This window comes from Sinocyclocheilus grahami, unplaced genomic scaffold (assembly GCF_001515645.1).
Source record: "Sinocyclocheilus grahami isolate Dianchi unplaced genomic scaffold, SAMN03320097.WGS_v1.1 scaffold747.1, whole genome shotgun sequence".
Taxonomy (NCBI): domain Eukaryota; kingdom Metazoa; phylum Chordata; class Actinopteri; order Cypriniformes; family Cyprinidae; genus Sinocyclocheilus; species Sinocyclocheilus grahami.
Window position 1 is genome coordinate 790,348 of NW_015505926.1, and position 18,014 is coordinate 808,361.

Sequence of the window (18,014 nt, forward strand, 5' to 3'; positions counted from 1 at the left end):
GGGAGAGAGAGAGAGAGAGAGAGAGAGAGAGAGAGAGAGAGAGAGAGAGAGAGTGTGAGAGAGAGGGGGGGGGGGGGAGGGAGAGAGAGGGGGAGAGAAAGGGGGAGAGAGAGAGAGAGAGAGAGAGAGAGAGAGGTGGGTCAAATATGAAAAAGAGATAAAGAGAGACAGAGACAGAAAGTTGGTAAACAGTAATTTGAAACAGTAGAAGAATGAACAAGATTTTTAGTTTTTTTTTTTTAAAGAAAATGTGAGTAGTGCTTGCCAAAGCAAATCACATCACCACAATGTCAAGCTCTTGCTAAAATGTTCAAAATGTGTTCAGCAGGATTGCTAGGGGCTTGTTGATTCAAATCAAAAAGCCCAGTTTCTATGAGTCTGGTCCTTAGACATGCTTGGGTTCTCCTTTTAATGTCCATGTTGATCAATTTAGCTTGACACATTACATCTTTCCTCAACAAACTGCACAATTTGAGGCATCATTTCATGTTCATACCACGCAAGTGACATTACCTTAACCATAAGAGACCACACCTCAATGCGTCAATTTTGACAACATTTATAATTACTGCACTTTGGGAAAGAGAAGAATAGCAATGGTGATGCTTGCCCTAGTTGTAGAGTTGTCAGGCTTGGAGCGCTGATGAAAAGCTCCTGGATGTCAACTTGTCTATGTAGAAGCATGTACGACTTTGCAACTGGAGACTGACATCTCTAAACAGATCAAAACCTACATTTCCTGCTCCTAGCAGCCTGGAAGGATTCACTCTGAGTCACCTGTGCAATGTTACAGTTATGCTCCTGTTCCCCAGGCTGCATACTTTCCATCCTTTAACCTGTCAATATTACAGGAAGCTCGTGTGAATCTGTTCAGGTATTAGGCAAGGACTGAGCGTAGAAGATCTGACGTCACTACTATGAGTAACAAGGGAATTCAGGAATCTCCCCCAACTGGAAACATGAGGCATCCTGCTGACTAAGCGGATGTTATGTAAGGAAAAGAGAGAAGTAATGTGTAGATCAAACCATCACAACCCTGTGTAGTAAAGAGACATGGTGAGGTAAATACTACCTTTGCAGGGTCGTTTTTTTTTTTTTTGCATGCCACCAAAAGAGGAATGCGATAAGGAGAGCCAGATAAGAAGAATTCTAGACGAGCCCCCATAAACTACTATTCAGCAACAAGTAACTAAATATCCCAAGTGCTTTTATGTGACAGTTCTCAACTGATTTATTGATAATGGCTTGTTTCAGAGTGAATCTGAGTGACTGTGCCCTACAGATGAACCACACTTAAAGATTTGACTTCTTGCACTACACTGTGTTAGGTGTAAGTACAGGCTAACTAGCACCATTCCCAAGGGTTTTCCCTGATGGCTTTTACTGCATTGACAGAGTCAGACCTCTCACTCAACTCACCTCAGCGACCACGATAAAGACGCCCCAGAGGATTTAAGCCTTTAGCCTGATAACCTTTCACACTACCTCCATCCGTAACTACCACAAAGCTCCATCGGTGAGGGACAGCTGGTTATAAATGGTTTTAAACAGCCTTCTCTTCTCAATGTGTGGCAATGCACAGCTGTTTCCCCTCCGTCCACAGCAGGCCAGGATGACCTCTCAACACAACATCATTAGATAGAGCTGGTATTGTACTAAACGGCCCATGGTTAGACCAGGATACAGTTAATACTGAATGTCTGAATGAGCCCTGAAGATATTATCATAATTCAAGTTCCATTTATAAATGTCAGCCAATATATGGATCCCTAAAGATGTAAATACAGTTGCCCTCAGTGCCATTTCTGACACTCAAAGTTTACCCAAATAAATTAGGGCATAACAGACTTCTATTGATTTTAAGTAATACAAATATATTAAATAAATTTATAATTACTACAGACTAAGTCAAAGCATAAATAGCATTTTTTTATTATTATTTATAATAAATATATAAATATAAATAACATACAGGGCTGTACTTGATTATTTTGGTAACAATTTTGGTAATAAATTATTATTTTTTGATCTGTCAAGTACTTTTTTAGTAATCAGATTAAAAAATATTTTCTGTATTTTATTGAAAGAAAAACTGTTATTTCATTGTCATCACTCAAAAGGTTGTGTATTTTATGTGCAAAAATGTTTTAAAAATAAGCCTTATTAAAAAAAGCAACAGTTTGTCAACAGTTTTAAAGCAGAAAGGCAGTTTTAAACCATTAATTAGTTTATTTATTATTATGAATCATTTGATCTATTAATCACATTTTTGTGTATCTTACATATTTACAGCTTTTCTATCATATTGGGGATATTCATTTTATGCCTAAAAGGTATTTTAGATTAATTGGCCTGTCTGTAATATAAATTTATCATTAGTAGAAAAACGTACAAAAGTAATGTAAACTAATTACATTTATCTGCTTAAATGTGTCACAAAAGCATGTTAAAAAGAAAACATACAGAGAATAGGATCGGTTCGTTCCTCCATCGCTCATGTTGACTGTAATAAGATAATCAGATGAGAGCAAAAAGTCCATCTGTCCTTCATGGGCCAACCACAATGTGACCATAAATTCCCCACATTTCACTCCATCCATCACTTTAAAACTTCAAGAAACTTTAGAGAAACCAGATTAGATCAAATCAGATCCCTGGAGTTTCCAGATCAGGGTTGAACGTCACAGCAGATCAGGACGCTCACGCAGCACAGCGCCGCTCAGATAAATGTATCTGACCCCAGAGTCCTGGGTGATCTGTCACTTACACGACTATTAGTGCTTTTATGTTTTTCACTGGATAAAGCTCTGCAGTACCAGCAGCACATTTGAGGAAGAACACTGTGGTGGCAGAGGTCACTTTAAACACTCAACCCAGTACTGTTCAACAGTCCTGACAACATCCTCACAGCGCTGTCAGCTGTAAAAAGAGAGATGCACCTCGCTGTCATATTGATCAAGCAAAATGGCCTGATCATCCCCTAATTACAACCATGGCAACCTTGTCTCTGTCAGACTCATCTCAGGAATCCATGACCCCGGGGTTCTCTAAATGGACCCTGACCCTGTGGCCTGACAAAGTAAAGCTGAGAAATGTCACTCACACATTCTCAACACTAAAAGACACATGCACACTCACGCCTGCCACACACAAGCATGCTAACAGACACACAGAAGCATATTTGTGTGTGGACACTGTGTGTAATCACAGAGATGAGACGGTTCAAGCGTCAGCCCAGAGTGTTGTTTTTACCTTCTTCCACCACAGCTACCAATTCTGCTTTCCCACAGTCACACACACACACACACACTAAAACAAAAGAACAACAAGCAACTAGTAACTACGTTTACAAAAACTAGAGCACAACACAACATTCAAACACACACAGACAGAGGTCACCTATTAACCCAGTTTGACCAATAACTAAGCCAGGAATGTCAGTGAGTTAATGGATTTCAGAGAGGGAGAGATCTTTTCCTGCATGAATATGCAGACAATATGACACAGAAAATGCCTCACAGTTGTTATTACACACACTGACTCAGTTCCTCATTTCTCAATCACTATTGTTTTGACAAACTGTTGACATTCATTTTAGGGATGTACGATGCATCATATTATATCGGCTATCAATTTTTTAATCAGTATTTATTGATATTGGATATTTAATTGTTGCTCATTTCACCGGTTTACATTCAAATTACCTTTGGTGCCATCTAAAGCTCATTTAAAGTTAATCTTTAAAACACTAATAAATTCATAAAATGAAGCAAATATCAAGATGAATGCCCAGTTTTATGTACAACTGTACATAATCTTGTGATGCCTAAATTCACTTGTAGATATTTTTATTACTTTGACAAAATAGTACCAATTATAGATAAATATACTAACCCTAACCCTATATACTTAATATTTTCCAATCGTCATCTTAATAAATAAATAAATGTCAGCCAGAATTTTAATATTGGTGCATCCCTAACAACAATGTCACAAAATGACATTGAGCACACACACAAAAACCAACACGATCCAACAAATGCAAAAAAAATGCAAACTCACAGACATCCACTGTTTTCAAGCATATAATAAAAGTCCTAATGGAGTTTATCTGTATTTAATTGCCTAAAAACTGAACTCAATCACCCTACACACACACAATGTTTTGCTGATCCTGTATAAACAACCATTATGTCCAACTAGGTAATCAGTCCAGTCCCAGCACGCTCAAATTAGACTCACTAGACATTCACATCCTTCATAAATGAATGATGAAATGAGAATATATGAGTTATACATGAGCCTCACTGTTACTGCTATTACAGTTGAACATAAAATAACACAAAAGAAAAGTTAGAGAGATAAATAGATTTTAAAAAATGAATATAAAGCCGAGTTCAACTCGGTCAACACAAACTAACTGCAGAAAGCATGAGACTAATCCACTAGTCTATAGATTACTGGATTTCTGTTACAGGTTGCTTAACTTACCAGGACAAGTGTTTTGCAAGAGTAGGATGAAGCTCTCAAGCTGTCGAGCCTTTTGAAGAACGGAGCTCAGCAGAGAGTCGGTGCTCCAGTGAATGTGTGTGAGAGTCTGTGTGTGTGTGCACGACTGACACAGCAACTCAAATACTTCTCCTCCTCCTCCCTCTTTCCTACATAGCTCCTCCCAGCCAACTCTTTCAGGAAGAGCTGGACTGGAGAAATACAAGCAGGAAGCACAACTCTTCCCTACGGACACATGAACAAATGAATGTGTGTTTGTGTCTTATTTACTCCACAAATCCTTTGCCTATTCTTGGACTCGAGAGGTTTCCTATTGGAGTTGTCGCTTCCGACTGGTGTTCACCTCCTGGATATTTGTGGCAGTCATTTCCCAAAACAGCTCTCAATAATCTTTTCCCACGTTGCACCTACTGTCGACTACAGGAGGAACTGATATAAGGGTGTCTGTCGGCTTCAAAGTAAAAGGAGCGCTAGAGTGGAAGCCATAAGAAAATCCAGTCATTCGGTCTGACAATTTCAGGAAGATTTCCAAGGAATTACCCGAGACAGACTGAAGAGAATCATGTTGTATGACCGTTTCTGTTCTGGGAAGCAGACCGCTAAGAAGAATTTGTGATTTCTCGGATCTCAGAATGCAAGTCTGGGTTGAGAATCGCCCTCAAAACACAAGTAAAATCCTGTAAGAGCAGGGAGTGGACTGGATCCAGCTCAAAGTGATGGAAATGAATGAAAGTTACGAAACCAACACTTAAATTTCTTTTTCACTGACACGCCAGTATCAGAATCACTTTGGAGACTCCACCTCTCCATTTTAAGTAAGATTAACTAGATTATTTAAGGAGTGGTTCTGGTTTGGCAGACCACCTTTGTTTGAAGGTGAATGTTCTGCTGAAAACAGATAACATCTGTCATCCAGATGCACAACAAATAAACAAGTCAGTCCCAAATAGCTCCACCTTTTAGGGTCTATTCTTTCAGTCAAGTGCAGGTGTGGATTCTTAGCCCATTCCTCTCCATCTGACTGCCTTTGAAACCCACACCCTCATGCCAAGGGGGCATACCTGAGTCCCACTGTAATCACAATACCCACAGAATGTCTGCCTGTGGTTATGGTAACGTATCTCTATGGGAATGGCTGAAGCTCTAAGTTGAGGAAAGTGAATCAGGCAGATGCTAACCAAAGGTCTGAGATAGGGGTGTTAACAAATGATTGACAATTTAATTTCATAAAATTACACTGTTTTCACACTGCTAAGTTGATTAATCATCACTGTCTATACAGGGATCTAAAGTGAAAATGTACATTGAATTGCATGTAATATTTGCAACACAGTGCACCCTGGATTGTGAAAACGAAGCAGGCTAGATTTGTGTTGCAACATTTTACTGTCTATGTACTGTGATAGAGACCATAACAACATGCACTATCAGTGCTTAGCTTTAAGGATTTTTTTTCTGCTTTCCCAGTCAGGCCAAAACTTGCCCTGATAATATTTTCATTGCACACCAATTAGGGTTGGGTATCGAAACCCGGTTCCATTTTAGAACCGGTTCCAAATATCCAAGAACCGTGTATTCGATAAGACGCATGCATTACGGTTCTGCTTAACGATTCCCGCGTTCACATTTTAATGCGATTAAAAATGATTTAAGTGCAGGAACGGAAAGAACTTGCGCCCTGTTTGCATGCAACGCACACAAAGCGCAAGCGCGAACAGAGGTCGCGGGTACGGGTTCCCGGTTTGTGTCTGTTCTCGAACCATTCCGTGTATTTCCACTGTAGAAAAGCTTGTTCCAGGCCGAAACTGACTTCTTTCATATTTGTCGACCAGTATGCAGAAAACTACGTCAGTATATCATCATCATCATAAACACAGCCGTTTTTGTCTTACGTGAACGTAAACAGATGAGAAAGAAAACACACATGTACAGTATTTTTAGATCTGCGTGCGTTCGGTGTTAAAGAGACAGCAGCCTAATAAACGCGCTGCCTGTCATTAATGTTAATCAAAGAACAAAAGAAAATCATTCACTGATCTTGACTGAATATATTTAATAACTTTAATTGATTAATCTATATTTTATTTATGAAAAGAAAACTATGCAGTGTTTTTAAACTTTTAATTACAGTTTCTGAACCTGAAATCATTTTCAGTTGTATTTATTTATGATATTGCTAATTGATTTATTTGTTCCTACCTTATTACTGACGGTTTACTTGTCTTTAACACTTTAATATTTGAAATTTAGATTAATCTAGTTGTTTTTGCTGTGGTATTTTTTTTTTAAAGCATAGGCAAAATTCCTCTTGCAGTGTTCTGCAGGCTGCTGATTTTTGCTCGTGTTATTCAGCTGCAACAGAATGCTTTGTAAAAAGACAGAATAAATGTTTGACATCTAAATGTTTTTATATCTTATTGGAATCGAAACTAGGAATCAATAAGAATCGGAATCGATAAAATTCAAACGATACCCAACCCTACCCCCAATATAACACTTATACTTTATATATCTTTATAATCATATTTTATAAATTAGGTTAAAGGGGTCATATGATGCGATTTAAATTTTTTCTTTCTCTTTGGAGTGTTACAAGCTCTTGGTGCATAAAGAAGATCTGTTAAGTTGCAAAGACTAAAGTCTCAAATCCAAAGAGATATTCTTTATAAAAGTTAAGAGTCTACCACGCCTACCTAAAACGGCTCGTTCCAACACGCCCCCACATGTCTACGTCACGATGTGGGAAGATTTGCATAACGCCGCCCAAATGTTCACGCAAAGAAAGAAGGCGTAACTTTGATTTTCGCTGTAGTATTGTTGCTGCCGCCATGTTGTGGAGACGCTGTGCGTTTCATTATGAAAGCGAAATTACTTTGTTTGGCCTTTCAAAAGAGGACACAACTAGAAATCAGTGGTTAAGTTGTATTTACAACACTGTTCCGGAACAGTTCAACCCAAATATTCAGATGTGTGCAGCACATTTTATGGAGGACTATTTCCTGATCCTGGGAGAGTAGACTACAATGCCAGTGTCTGTTTCTATAAAGAACTTTGCAATTCCAACTTTGCAAGGACAGTCTGGCGCTCCTCACAGCCTGTAAGTACGTTTTCATATTTAAAGGATTTGCCACTGACGATTCAAACGCGAGTTTTGAGCAGTGAAGAGTAGTGCTTGTTGTTTGTAATTTCTCAGATCACAAATACAGACATGGTTATATGTTTACGCAGCGCGATACGCAATGCGTAAAAAGACAGTATAAGTCATTATAATCAGTAATTATGTCCCCACTGGATGCAACAAATGCTTCATTTGTAATGGGTTTTATTGTTTTTGTCTCGTCGCACTGGGACACGGCATCACAGTTTGGTAAGGGGTGTAACATTTCCGTCACACGCTTGAGGTATTGGCCAATCACAACGCACTAGATAGCTGGCCCATCAGAGCACACCTTGCTTTTCAGACCGATGAGTGCGTCACACGCTTGAGGTATTCAGCCAATCACAACGCACTGGATAGCTGGCCAATCAGTGCACACCTCGCTTTTCAGACCGATGAGCTTCGTAAAATTGTACGTGTTTCAGAAAGGCATAGAGGAGAAACAATAATGTACAGTATGTGGAAAATAATGTGTTTTTTTTTTACCTTAAACCGCATATATACATTTCATTACAACAAATACACAAAATAAATTTTCTTTTTTTGCAACGTCATATGACCCCTTTAATATATATTTTAATGTATTTTTGTACTAATATATATATATATATATATATATATATATAACAAAATATAATTTATTATTAAAGATTTTATCAGAAAACTGAAAGACTTTTCTGTCTGTCTCTCTGCCATTATTCTCAATGTAAAATACATAAATAGACAAAATTAAGAGTAATTCTTAAAAAAAAAATCCTCAAATGCATTAAAACGCAGCGGACTGTTTTAATTAACACTTCAATACTCAAATTTCTTAAGCATTTTGATTCACAATATAAATTTAAAATAGGGTATGTGTATAAGGTATTCAAAGTCCTGCACATTAACATCAACAAACTAATCATTCATTTGAATGAAAATCTCAAGTCTGAACTACGAGATTGTTGACATGGGCTACAATAGTTACTACGTTATCTAATTATTGTTTGAATGCACTACTTTCATAACCAAGAGTTGATAACCACGGAGTTTTTCTCATGTCTGTCACCAGATTTCCTTTTCTATTTCTATATCTATCTCTTCAAACTCTGTGCAAGGATGAAGACCTCTGATCTTTCACCTGAACATCTTAACTTCATCCCTGCCCAAGTTCTTGAAATGTTACGGTGAAGCTGCTTACGCTGCAAGATCAACACTAATGTTAAAGAGGCCGGCTGCCCTGTGTGCATTGCCACATTGGTAATGCTGTCAGCACTGATCTGTCTGGGTGCTCATCTGAGCTGCTGAAGAATGGCAGTGTCTTTGAAAGAGAGGATTATGGAGCAGTGCAGGATTACTACTGCTGCCCATCTTTTATTCTTAAAATCATAGACCACACTGTAGGCTCTGAACGAGACACACTCACAGGGTCAGACTCACACATGGACATCTCCTTTTACAACTCGTATTACACACAGACATGTACAAACGGGCTTTCACACCAATACACACACACACACCTCTGTGAACGCGCATGTACACATAAACATGATCGACTGATTAGTCAAACAGTGATGAAAATGTTTGTCACAATGAGGTCAACTATCACAACAAGCAGTTTACATACTTAACAGTTGCATTTAAATAAACTGTTAAAATTTCCATGTGGGTTACATTTCTTACCAGAGGACAGAAGAGAGAGGAATGCCAATCCAATTCCCTCAGAATTCAAAAGTGGCATTATAAACACGTCCAGACAGAATCTCCGCTGTTTATTTTTTGCATGAAATTCTGCAGTTGGCTATGGATCTACCCAGCTAACAACAATTTGCTAACATTCTCATTAAGCCATTTATTATTAAACAATTTCAAAACGAAGTTTTTAAAAAGGTTTTAAAGGGGTCATATGATGCGATTTCAATTTTTCCTTTCTCTTTGGAGTGTTACAAGCTCTTGGTGCATAAAGAAGATCTGTAAAGTTGCAAAGACTAAAGTCTCAAATCCAAAGAGATATTCTTTATCAAAGTTCAGAGTCAGCCACACCTACCTAAAACGGCTCGTTCTAACACGCCCCCACATATCTACCTCACTATGTGGGAAGATTTGCATAATGCCGCCCAAATGTTCAAGCAAAGAAAGAAGGCGTAACTTTTATTCTCACTGTAGTATTGTTGACGCTGCAGCCATGTCGTGAAGACGCTGTGTGCTTCGTTGTGAAAGCGAAACTACTTTGTTTGGTCTTCCAAAAGAGGATGATATCCGCTTCATCATGCTTAAAGCTGATCTGTGCTGGTTGCTGAGGGAATACATCAACTTGACAAAGCGGAGACCAGCCCGGGGTCGTCACACGTGGTTGTCGCTCATTCGTCAGATCCTCCGGGCGCGCCGTTCTCGACCCCGCCGCCTCAGCTCACGCTAGCCCGGCCTCAGCGCACGCTAAGCCGGGGCTTCCCCTCACGCTAGGCCGCTGTGTTGTTTGTTGTGAAAGCGAAACTACTTTGTTTGGTCTTCCAAAAGAGGACACGGCTACAAATCAGTGGTTAAGTTGTATTTACAACACTGTTCCAGAACAGTTTAACCCAAATATCATGGAGGACTGTTTACTGATCCTGGGAGAGTAACGTTAGACTACGGCTATTCTGACTCTCAGTCTGTAAGTACGTTTTCATTTAAAGGATTTGCCACTGATGATTCAAACGCAAGTTTTGGGCAGTAGAGTAGCACTTGTTGTTCGTCATTTCTCTGATCACAAATGCAGACAGAGTTTTATGTTTACGCGGCGCTATGCAGTGCAATGCAACGCAACGCGTAAAAAGACAGTATAAGTCATAATAATCAGTAATTATGTCCCCACTGGATGCAACAAATGCCTCGTTTGTAATGGGTTTTAATGTTTTTGTCTCATCGCTCCGGCCAGGACACGGCATCAACAGTATGTGAGGGACGTAACATTTCCGTCTCATGCTTGAGGTATTCGGCCAATCACAACGCATTGGATAGCTGGCCAATCACAGCACACCTCGCTTTTTCAGACCGATGAGCTTTGTAAAAATCGACGCGTTTCCAAAAGGCGGGGCATAGAGGAGAAACAATAATGTACAGTATGTGGAAAATAATGTGTTTTTTTTACTTTAAACCACATAAACACATTTCATTACACCAAATAATGTTCTTTTTAGCAGCCTCATATGACCCCTTTAAAAAATCATTTTGCAAACTTTATGGGAATGTCACTTTTGCTCTGAATGTTCTGAAACTAGTAACATTTTAAAAACATTAGACAAACTAAAACATTTTACAAAATTGAATTTTCTATTAACATTACTGGAAGAATGTTAGTTCATAACTTTAAGAGAACCTTGCCAGAACATTTGCAAAGGTTCTGAGGATGTTCCCTGTTAGCTGGATGAACAACCATGTAAGGGGCGGGCATCAATAGAACTTTCCATTCCGTGGAAATCTACAGAGTTTTCAGCAGAATTCCGTGCAGAGATTATGTGTACGCCTGGTTACAAGTGGGTGGCACTGAAAGGATTGTCTGAAGTCAAACCTGCTTTAACACGTGCACACACACACACACACACACAGAAAAGTTTAAACCGTTTGTTAAAGAGGCCTGGCGAGTGAGCGCCACAGATTTGGAGACGTTACACAAAAACAAGAGCACCTTAGCCAATCAATGCATGGAGAAAGAGGGAGATCAGGGGTGAGTGCACTCTCAGTCGCAGTGCCATACAGGGGAGGAGGCTAGATCCACTCTCTCACATGCTGGAGGGAAACACGGCCCTCTAGGAAGGGTGGAGGGCTGGCTGGACTAGTGCTGTTTATCTTGGGAGGGCAATTTCTAGGGAGAGGCTTGAAAGAGCCAACTCGCATTCCTCAGGAAAAAAAAAAAAAAGGTAATTTAGGAAAAGAGAAAAGCTCAGTCACGTTTTGAAGTCCAAACGTGGGGAAGCTTTATTTAGTATTTAGTGGGCGGTTGATGTGGCAAACATCTTATGGGTCAAAAGCATCATCCAGAGATAAAAATAAGACTAGATTTATTAGTTGAGTGTGCCAGAATTTAATTTTTCTGCAATTTTAGTGCTCATATTGTGACTGTAAAGATGTTTTTTTTTCTAAATAAAATATTTATATTTATTCATTTAGCAAATGCTTTTATCCAGCTTGATTTTCAAATGAGGACCATCACAAGAACTTTATAATAAAAGTCAACAATATTCAGTAATCAGGTATACAGTAGAAATTCAACTTTAAAAATACAAACATTTGTTGATTAGCAACTATTTCTGAAGCCCATAATAAACTTAATACAGGGGTTGTGGTTAAATCGATCGGTCAGAAAAATGAGTCACACGGTGAGTCACTATAATAAAAAAAGTTTCAAACTCTGTTAGAAATGTCAATTTAAAAAAAAAACTTTATATCTTTCAGTAGTCATGTGTAATTGGGAATGCCAAGACAATTCTAGGCAATTTCAATTAGGCCACAGATTGAGGAAACTGCATGAACCAATATGTGGGTCATAGGAAACACAGTCACAGTCAACATCATATTCTGCAGTGGCTTGTGTGTGTGTGTGTGTGTGTGTGTGGGTGCAGGGCCAGATTTACTTCTTTTCGTGACATAGGCAAAACAAATTTTTGGGCCCACCCCACCCTATTAATATAATAGACCTAATATTACCACCCAAGCAAACAAAAATATTTCTTAATCAGTGGAAACCGTTTCAATTTTTTTTATTGCAATAAGCCCTTGCGTTCAGTCAATAAAAATCGAATGTAGGTTCTTAATTTGTTTGAGAATTCAAACAAATTGCATTTCATTCCATTAACAGGCGCAGCGATGTGGCCACATAACCACTTCGGGAGTGCATTATTTCTCTAATAATTTTAACAGCCTGGAGTCACAATCACATATCAATTGTTCAGATGATTTGTTTCAAGACATTTGACATGTTTCCGTTCTGAAATCTCGTGGGTGTTGAACTAGCTAATTTTTTTACACACCTTATCCCAAAACTTCCGTTGTAAATTCCAAAATGCCATTTTAGAGCTAATAACAGAGGCTTGAGCCATTAATATGCAGGCTAACGCAGTTATTAATGCAGTTATTAGAGAGAGAGCGCGAAAGAGAGAGGAAGAGATTAAGTGCGTGTGAATACTTGCGTCTGAGCGTCTCTCAGCAGTAGGGCTGTCAAAAAAAATTTATAATTTCGAATATTTCGTCAAATAAAAAATAAAAAAAATCCACATTCGACCGCAAAAACGTTGCATTCGAATTTAAGGTCTGCATCAGCCATCAGGCAGCCTTATCAGTGGCGCACGAGATGCGATGACAATGTATGTGTCATTGATTTCATTTGAATGCTTTTGTTAGCCTATCCAGATGAACCCACTAGATGCGGCGCTGCTACGTTGTTCATTCATATATTGCGGAAAACGAGAGCATCAGTGTGGAGATGTTGTTTACGTCAAAACTGAAACCAAGCAGTTCACACAGAACACATATTTAATCACATTTTCTAGAGGGACATCTATCAGCGTTGCACTCGCATCTCGCAGAGAGCGGCATGTTTAGAAAGTCATGTAAAATTAATGTCTATTAATTTTAAAAAAACATGTCTAAAGACGTTATGGTGGTTTTTCCCCATCCCACTGTATCTCATGTTTTTAAATGAAGAAAGTAGCCTACTCTTTGTGATTGGGTTTCGGTCCTTTGTATTAAACTATACATACATGCATGGTGCTGTTTTTTTTCTAATTGTTTAAGCAACTTTATTAATTATATATGGTTTATAAACATTATGCACTTTTTTCCAAATAGAGGGACATCTATCAGCGTTGCACTCGCATCTGGCAGAGAGCGGCATGTTTAGAAAGTCATGTAAAATTAATGTCTATTAATTTAAAAAAAACATGTCTAAAGACGTTATGGTGGTTTTTCCCCATCCCACTGTATCTCATGTTTTTAAATGAAGAAAGTAGCCTACTCTTTGTGATTGGGTTTCGGTCCTTTGTATTAAACTATACATACATGCATGGTGCTGTTTTTTTTCTAATTGTTTAAGCAACTTTATTAATTATATATGGTTTATAGACATTATGCACTTTTTTCCAAAGATAGTCGTGTTATTTTATTACGCTTTGAAGAAACGTGCATAATATTTTGCTCGATGCGCCCTCTTGGGGCCTCAGGAGAGAAGCCAAAAGCTTTTTCCCCCTAACTGAAATGATGCCTTTTAAATTTGAATATAATTCGAAATTTGATAATATTTAAGTAGAAAATTCTAATTTAGATTTTCAGTCATTTTGACAGCCCTACTCAGCAGCAGCGTCTAGTAGTGAATCTTTAAGTTGAACTGCTTCAAGAACTTCGCTACTGAAAAATGTCATGTAGCTTTCCAGCAGCGAAACTCTTTTATTGATAAATTCGCGGGGCAGCCGCAGCTCTGATGACAAGTTTCTGTCCGCGACATCTAGACATCTTGTTTATACATTGATGCCTATTCAAACACTTCACCGATTCAATATTTTTTTCTAAATGATTCATCATCAATAGAGTTTAGGAAAGTTTTAGATCACTCTGAGAACCCAAAATGTCTCAGATTCTCTCTAATCTTCTCAACTCTGCTGAGCATAGGATAATTTTATCCGCCGGAGCCCTGAGGCTGTCAAACATCACAGAAAGAGACTGTGGCGCTTCACATGGTTTGCAAACTAACTGGCTTAGGACCTAGTGGCCAGTCTGTGGTTGAGGGTGTGTGTGTGTATGGTTTGAGAAAACAGACTTTGCTCTGGAGGAGACAAAGAACATGCAGACTAATCTTTACTAAACAGTAACAGTCCCCCCATTCTCCATCTCTGCTGATAGACCTCTACTTACTGCTGATGGTCCTAAATTGGAATTTGACTTGCTTCATCCTGGAAATCCACAAAGCACAGGAGACAGAGCACGCTAGTGAAGTCATGGACTCAGGCCGTGTTATGACATTCAGTCTGATCCCACATTTCACAACACTGTGGAGGATGACTTCCACAAAACTGACATCAGCACTAATACTAAATCAAAGAGTACACAATCTTTTGCCACATGTGGGATGCTGTGGGACTTTACTCTATCCAAATACATATTAGGCCTGATTAGTCTTCATTTTCCATGTCTAGTGCACAACCGAGCACACAAACTCTTCAAAGTATATGCATTCACTGCATGCACACTACCTATAGCCGACCTAAGATTTCCATAATGTAGAAAGGGAAAATACAGACAGAATTGTAATAACCCAATCTTAAGAAATGTAATTTACAGTATAAATTGTTAATGTTTTATGCCTTCATTTGATTACCATATTTTGATAATTAATTTGTATTAAATCATAATCCAGAAAAATTTAAAGACACAGAATTTCTGAAAAAATTAAACAATAAATATAGCATTATTGTAGCATTACATAATTATTGTAAAATGTTTTTATAAATTATGTTAAAGTTTTATGAATTCAATTGCTTATCAAATGAAGCAGAATTTGGAGAAAAATAAAATGGATTTCATATGGCCTTAATGTAATTTTTGTAATTAATGTAAATTGTAAATGAAAAAAAGTGGAAAAAAATAAATAAATCTAAATTCAGAAAAAAAATAATTTAGAAAAAAATAATATGGACTATACTGATGACGAAAATTACATCACAACTGTCCACAAGCCAAAACAAACACGGACAAGCAAAAACATAGGGCTGCACAATTAATCGAATTTCTAATCGCGATTACAATTATGGATGCCACAATTACGTAATCGTTCAAAGCAGCAATTAATCGTTTGAAGTCCACTTATGTTATTCTGTGTGCTTAAGATGCGTTTTTTTCTTTCTACGTTATCTTAAAGGTTTTTCCATTGTTTTAATTTTAGTATAACACTATAATACCATTTATATTTTTTACTTTTTTATCATTTAATGAAGAAACCAATCCGATGCATAGTTGACATTTGAGGCTTAGTACTATAGAAAAGCACTAAAAGTTTTTCAGTTAGTGTTTTCAGCTTGTTTATTTTCATATAAAAATACGGCATGCGGTTGCATCAAACAATGGTATAAACATCAAACATCAGTGATAATCGTAATTAATAATCGCAATTACAATTTCAAGGGAATAATCGACAATTATGATTTTTGTCAATCGTGCAGCTCTACAAAAACATATAGCTTTATATATCCTATCAACAAAAAAATTAGGAAAAAATATATGAAAATACACTAAAAATAAAAGGTCTCCTCAAATGTACTTAATTCTTTAAATTAATATTTCTAATTTAGGCCAAAATCTAAAATGAACACTTTAGTCATTATACCACAAATAAAAGGGCCACAAGTGACAGAATACATAGACATGACATATAATAGCTGTTAACGTTTGTTTGAATACTTTAGGTCTTATGTCCAAAAAGGTCAATGTGATGCAATTCCCTATTTAGTTAGACACTGAATGATAATGCTCAGGCTATCAACTAACAGGGAATAACAAAAACATACTCTAATTCCTTTTCAGTTTCCTTTGCAGTGGAATCAGGTCAGAACGACATTAAGAGTAGTAGCCTATATGTATACAGTAAAACAAAACTGCCTTGTTATATGATCGGTTTCACTTGGATTGGTGACTAAAGATATCCTATATAGACATCCAAACACACAGGTCTATCTTAGCATCACATGCAATCTAGTACTTTAGCAATCACATAACCACACACTTATTAGTTTACTTCATTAGTGTGCCGCAAATCAGTTCTTTCGAACAGTTAAAGGGGTCATATGATGTTGCTAAAAATAACTTTATTTTGTGTATTTGGTGTAATGAAATGTGTTTATGTGGTTTAAAGTTAAAAAAGCACATTATTTTCCACATACTGTACATCTAGAGTGAGCGGCGGCGGGCGGGCTTGAGAACAGCGCAGTCGGCGGATTTGACGAAGGAGCGTCCGGCGGGCTAGCGGCAACCACATGTGACGACCCCGGGCTGGACTCCGCTTCGTCCACGGTGAAAGCTGATCCGGCGATCCACAGCACGAAGTTGATGTATTTCCTCAGCGACCAGCACGGATCAGCTCCAGGCATGACGAAGCGAATATCGTCCTCTTTTGGAAGGCCAAACAAAGTAGTTTCGCTTTCACAACGAAACACACAGCGCCTACACGACATGGCGGCGGCAACAACAATACTACAGCGAGAATAAAAGTTACACCTTCTTTCTTTGCGTGAACATTTGGGCGGTGTTATGCAAAATCGTCCCACATAGTGAGGTAGACATGTGGGGGGGGGGGGGTTAGAACGAACCGTTTTAGGTAGGCGTGGTTGACTCTTAACTTTTATAAAGAATATCTTTTTGGATTTGAGACTTTAGTCTTTGCAACTTTACAGATCTTCTTTATGCACCAAGAGCTTGTAACACTCCAAAGAGAAAGGAAAAATTTTAAATCGCATCATATGACCCCTTTAATATTCAAAGGAAAAGATTGAATGATTCAGGGAATTACGTCATCACGCAGTGCCTGACATCAAATTATATACTATCAATGTAACACTCAACTCATAAAAACATAATTCTCAAGAACACATATACCTGCCTTTACATTAAATAATATATTTTAAAAATAATTTACATCACTTGGAATCATTCAGACCATTTGTGAACCGATTCAAAAGATTCGCTAAAGCAAATTTCCTGAGATGCATATCGTAACGTTACACTGATATAAGCATTACAAATTTGATTTAACTGCTCAATAATAACTTTACAAAACAAACTGTGAGTGATTAACATTTTTGACCGTTGCGAGCATAGTCTATTTTTAATACTTAGTCGACATTAAATATCCATTAAACTAGATTAAAATATTAGATTGTCTTTGCAGCATCAGACGCTCTGATGCTATCGTTTTTGGTTTCGAATAATCCAAAGTGTGATCATCATTGGACTATCATAAACATTGAGTGTTTTTAGCACTCACCTCAGCAGCGACACTGCAGCGTTTCCAAAGCAGACTTCGAACAGGAAAACTCTAACTAGGCTGTACTGTAGGAAGTTAGAGCTAAAATGTCTTTGAGAGAAAAAGTGAGAGTAACGTTACCTGTACATTTTCATGAACCCTGATAGCCGATTGAATTTCTGCGGGGAATATACCACTATCAGACCATAATATATGAGGGTGTAGTGTTATTGTGTTATAAACATAGGACGTCGACGGTAACACATGCTTTAATTTGCCACACAAATATTGCCTGTAGTATCTTAATATGTTCTTACAATAAAACAAAAATATTGTTTAGGACAAGAAAGCGGGTTAAAGTGTCTGCACATCGTTTGAACACCC

The 18,014-nt window shown here is 37.9% G+C and overlaps 1 protein-coding gene across 3 annotated transcripts in view; it reads right to left on the reverse strand.

Moving 5' to 3' along the window:
- LOC107560922 (protein FAM110A-like) overlaps positions 1-17,792 on the reverse strand; it is a 24,905-nt gene extending 7,113 nt beyond the window's left edge. Inside the window, exon 1 of one of the 3 annotated variants that reach the window (XM_016245222.1) lies at positions 17,772-17,792. The gene's annotated coding sequence lies outside the window, so the exon portion shown is untranslated. The other 2 variants (XM_016245220.1, XM_016245221.1) reach the window with 2 other exon arrangements.
- Positions 17,793-18,014: the final 222 nt, after the last annotated feature.